Genomic DNA, 5,448 nt, shown 5'->3' with positions numbered 1-5,448 from the left:
GTGATAGGTCTCAACATCTCAACATCACAGGATTTCCTGTCCTTCCGAATTTGCCTTTCTCAGTTTCAAAGTAGCAGGGTTACCGCCCCCGCCATTTTCATTTCTAGCTGCTGAGGGTGGAGGGCGGGGCGAGGAGAAAGAAAAGGGGAAATTCCAGATCCTTGCTGCCCAGTGTGGTGGCTATTAGGCGATTGAAATGCAGCTAGTCAGAAATAATTGTTCTGTAAGTGTCAAATGCACACCGTGTTTCAAAGAATTTGCACAGTAAGATGCGAAACTTCTCCATTTTTATGAAATTATAATATTTGGAGTTTATTAAGTTAAAACATTAGAATTGATTTCAGCAGTTGCTTTTATTTTTCAAGTGTGTCTACTAGAATATTTTAAATTACTTTTATAGTAGCTGTGTTATATTTCTATTGAACTGCGCAGGTCTGGGAAAGGAGGAAGGAAGGGGATAAGACTAAAGAAGAGCGGAGGAGAAAGGGAGTTTCTCTTCGACTCTGAGAAAAAGTTTCTCTTAATGGCAGGGATCTTATTTTGTAACCTCTGTTAGAATCCTTGTCGCCAGTACCTTCTGCTCCTTGTGCTGGCAAAGTGATTGTATTAGAACCTAGAGAGTATTGTCAGTATCATAGGACAGAGATAGCAGAAGAGCTTATTTTTCTACCTTTGTGTTGAAGTATGGTAGCTATCATCTCAGGTAGAAACTGTAGTTTAACTTTAACCCTGCTGTTTGGTTTCTGTAATTCTTTGCTTTGTTTAACAATAGAAAAGTTACTTTGATTTTCTGAATTGTATAAATCATCCCATTCGATTGAATGCCTTATTGATTGTAATGTGAATACCCCATTGATTGTGATCTTACTGGTTATCGAAGCACATTCTTCTGTACCTGGGAAACAGGACAGCACAATTATCCTAAATTGTCTCAGTGGCCACAGATAATGCGTCCTGGTTGACTCAGTGGTCCCAAGACCAGGACAGCACAATTACTCTAAATTACCTCGATGGCTCCAGATAATGTGTTCCTGTCAACTCAGTGATCCGGAGACCCAAAACTATAATAAACATGCTTAATTCTGCCTCTGTAAACTGCTTTTTTTGCAAACCAGGTTCCTCATTCCAAACCTTGGGATGTAATCAATACCTTTGTGATCTTTGCCTATATAAATCTGGTGATGGGGCTGGGGCGGGCACTATGAGATCTGGGAGAGCAAAATGCCACCTCATAGTCCTGTATTTGCAATAAATATGACTCTTTAATATCATTATGAGATTTGGGAGAGTGAAATGCCCCCTCATAGTCCCGGAGTTGCAATAAATGTGACCCTTTAATTCGACTTCTTGAGGCGTCCTTCTGTGATTCGAGGGGTACATTATAACAGTGTCTCAGAACTTTGGAGAACAAAAGGTCATTCATTTATGCTGAGACATGTGAGCTTCCCCAAGTGCCTTCCTGCCGAAGTTCCCTCCCTCCAAGAGGTCTAAGTCTTCTGCTGATTGGCAGGTGGTGATTCAAGATAGACAAAGGCAGTGAGCTAGCCATTAGCAGAAGCATGTACAAATTTAGCAGGTTAATGCTTGAACTAGAGAGGTAGGAAACGTTGTAAGAAAAAATAAAAGGAGAAAGTGTACAAACAGTCAAAATTAGGGGAGTAATGAGAATGAAAATACTGAACTTTACCAAGAGAATTGAAGAAATCCATGTAAAGATTTGGAGAACAGGATAACACGATCAGAAGGAGCAGCATGTTTCTGAAGAGAAACAGGAAAAGGGATCTGGGAAGAAAGAGAGTGATCACAGCTGGAGGTAACCACAGCTTGAAAAAAAAATCTGTTTCACCACTGCATTACCACAGCTCTCTGGTCTGCTTTTGGATGAAAAAGTTTATATGTTAAAATAAACGAGATACTTCGCCAGCCTCCCAGGCTTGGGCCCAGGCATCTAGTCATTGCACTAGGACTAGGAAGGCCAGGACTGCTGTGGAACTGGGAGCCTGGGGAACAGGAGGACTCTCACCAATTGAGGGAACCAGTGTATAATTGTATGCCTTTTGTTTCTTTCTCTTTTTTTATTTTGCCTTGTTGCAATGGCTAGGCTTTCCAGTATGATGTTGGTGCTTTCTGGGGCAGGTGAGCCACCCATGCCACCTACAGGATGCCAGCCCTGCCCCTCTGAAGACATTAGAGAGAAATGAGAAGGAGGAAACATCAGAGGTCAGCATGTTCATGATCCTTTTGGCCTTCATCACCATCCATCCTCTACAATCGTTCCATAGAACTACTAGACAGAAAATCAGCAAGGATATTCTTTGCCATTGAGGTCTTCCATTCAGGCTCCAAGCTGGGCTTATCTGTTAATCTCAAGAAGTGAAGCATCACCAAATAGTACATCCCCATTTTCAGCAACAAGACACAGTCCTGGTGTAAACCAGTGTATGGTTGTTACCAGCTCCAGGCACCTGCCGGGCCATAGATCAAGGTGACCCTAAAAGTTTGTCTTTTGAGTTCCCACCACCCCCTTCCAAGAATTTCCAGGGCAACCTTGCACAAATTATCCACAAGGCAGGCCTGCCTTTGCCCAGCACCAAGGCCTCCCCTCCCCCATGCACCAATTTGAAGACCTCTTCCTGAGTGAGGCTTGCCTGCCACCACAGGCGAGTGCTGTATACCTTCTCATGTCGTATGCAAATAGGGACAGTTTTATTGCTTCTTTTCTAATTTGTATGACTTTTGTTCTTTTTTCTTGCCTTGTTGCACTAGCTAGGATTTCCAATATGATGTTGAATAGAAGTGGTGAGAGTGGACACTCTTGCCTTGTTCACCATCTTAGAGGGAAAATATTCAGTCTTTCACCATTAAATGTATTAGTTATAGACTTTGAATAGCTGCCCTTTATCAGGTTAAGAAAGTACCCTCCCCCCCCCCCCCGGGGTAGGTGGCAGTTGGGTGGATGGGGGCAAAATGGAAGGCATCTGTAGCATTGTCAATAATTTTTAAAAAAGAAAACAAAACAAAGGAAGTACCCTTCCCTACCTAGTTTGCTGAGAAGTTGGCTTTCTTTTTTTTTTTATCATGATTGGACATTGAATTTTATCCCATTTTTAGCATCAATTTATATGATTGCACGTTTCTTCTTAAGACTATTCATATAATACGTTGATTTTCAAATATTAAATCAGCCTTGTGCTTCCAGAATAAACACCACTATTTTGACTGGTTGCTGTGTAACAAAAGCAACAACAAAACAAATGGAGCTATATTGTGGTGTGGAATGCAAAATTTGCAAGGCTTTTAAAAGGTAAAATTCAAAGAAATTAATTTCTTAATGTAGACTATACCCAAACTCCAAGGAGATATAGGTTCTACCTCCTGTGCCATTAGGGGTATTTTGGTGGAAAAGTGAAGAACACTTTATTCATTTTATTTGCTTACTTGTGTCTCTCCTTCTATTTAAAGTAAACTTGTTGAGCACAGGATCCATTTCTTCCTTATCTTCATATCCTTAGCACAAACCTGAGCACTTAATAAGAGCACAGTATGACTCAGAATAAATAAAAAGGGTAAATGAATACCACATAACATGCACTGTTGTAGGCATTTTTATATATTTACCTCATTTATAAATCAAAAGAAGATGCAATAAAATGATGAGAGTAAGTGTAGATAACAAGGATAATGCCCCCTTTATTTATGTGCCAGTAGAGTTTGCAAAGTTTTGCCCATTCGTTATTTCACGTGATCCTCCTAGTGACCACGTGTGGTAAGTAGGGTGGTTATTTTAGGTGAGGTTACAAGGCCAGGAGAAGTTAATTTGCTTATCTAAGATCACACAGCTTATACCTATATAAGCAAGTTGAGGCTAGGACAGTTCAATGCAATGTGAGGTCCTGGATTGGATCCTGGCACAGAAAAAGAACATTAGCGGGAAAACTGGTGAAATCCAAACAAAACCTGTAGTTTAGTTAATATTAGTGTACTATTGTTGATTTCTTAATTTGATCATTCATTGTACCATGGTTATGTAAGATGTTCATATTATGTGAAGCTCAGTAAAAGGTATAGCAGACCTCACTGTACTGCTTTTGAATGCTTCTGTAAATCTAAAATTATCTAAAAATAAAAAATTGAAAATACTGCACATGTACCTCTCCAGCATCAAACCTCAGTGGGGGTAAGTGGGAAAGGACAAGAGCTCCACTCCCACAATAACTGGCAACCCTCTGCTCCTGCTCCAGTGAACTACTTTCTTTTATATTGAGAGGCCATTCTCTTTAACCTCTGAATGGATCGATCATTGTTGTTCCTTGGCCTAGTATGCTCTGCTGATTCCGCCATCCTTTTTTTTTTTTTTTTTTTTTTTTACCTTTTTGCTTGTCTAAAATCTTGCTTGTATATTTCAGCCCTTAATGTGAATGCTATTTTTTCCCGGAAGATCTTCCAAGACAGCCCCTCATTCCATACATATACCAACTGCACACACATACACACTGAGTTGTATTAAGTGCCTCTTGTATATGCTCCCACTGTACCCTATGTATACCTCTGATTTGTCACTTTCACACTGTACTAGGGTCCTGTCTGCCTCCCCCATTATTTTATTAACTCTAGACCTTCTGTCCACACCTACCACTTCCATATAGCAAAGCAGCTATTCAAATAGCTTCATTTCACAGGTTTAAACACTTTGAGGGTTAAGTTTTCCATTTGAATAATTATTCTTGTAATTGATATACTCTATGATATTATGAGAATGGAGAGTTTTAGTTTTTCCCTTGGTAATGTAGAGTTTCAGACTGAGAATCATATTTCTGCACCAATATCAACTTATCAAAAGTGTACACATATACCCCTGAATTGCATGGAATCATTACAAAATGATTCCACAATAAGTCTAGTTAACGTCCATCACCACACCACACATAGTTTAAATTTATTTTTCTTGTGATGAAAATTTTTAAGATCTCCTTTAGTAATTTTCAAGTATATAATACAGTATTGTTAACTATAGTCACCATGCTGTACATTACATCCCCAGGACTTACTTTATAACTGGAAGTTTCTACTTTTTAACTCCCTTCATCCATTTCACCCACCTTTCACCCCTGGCAACCACCAGTCTGTTCTCTATAATCCATGAGCTACATTTATTTTGTTGTTGTGTTTTTTGGGATTTTTTTTTTTTTGCAGGGGCTAATTTTGTTATTTTTTAAATCTATTTTTATTGATTTCAGAGAGGAAGGGAGAGGGAAAGATAGAAATATCAATGATAAAAATATCAATAGAGAATCATTGATTGGCTACCTCCTGCATGCCCCCTACTGGGGATCGAGCCCACAACCCAGGGCCTTGGCTGGAATCGAACCCAGGACCCTTTGTTCCACAGGCTGACACTCTCCTAGCTGAGCCGCAGGGGCTGTGCCTTTCAGGAACTGTCTTTGAAAT

The sequence above is a fragment of the Myotis davidii genome, unplaced genomic scaffold (assembly GCF_000327345.1).
Source record: "Myotis davidii unplaced genomic scaffold, ASM32734v1 scaffold740, whole genome shotgun sequence".
In the NCBI taxonomy this organism is placed as follows: Eukaryota; Metazoa; Chordata; class Mammalia; order Chiroptera; family Vespertilionidae; genus Myotis; species Myotis davidii.
This window is presented reverse-complemented; position numbering follows the sequence as displayed.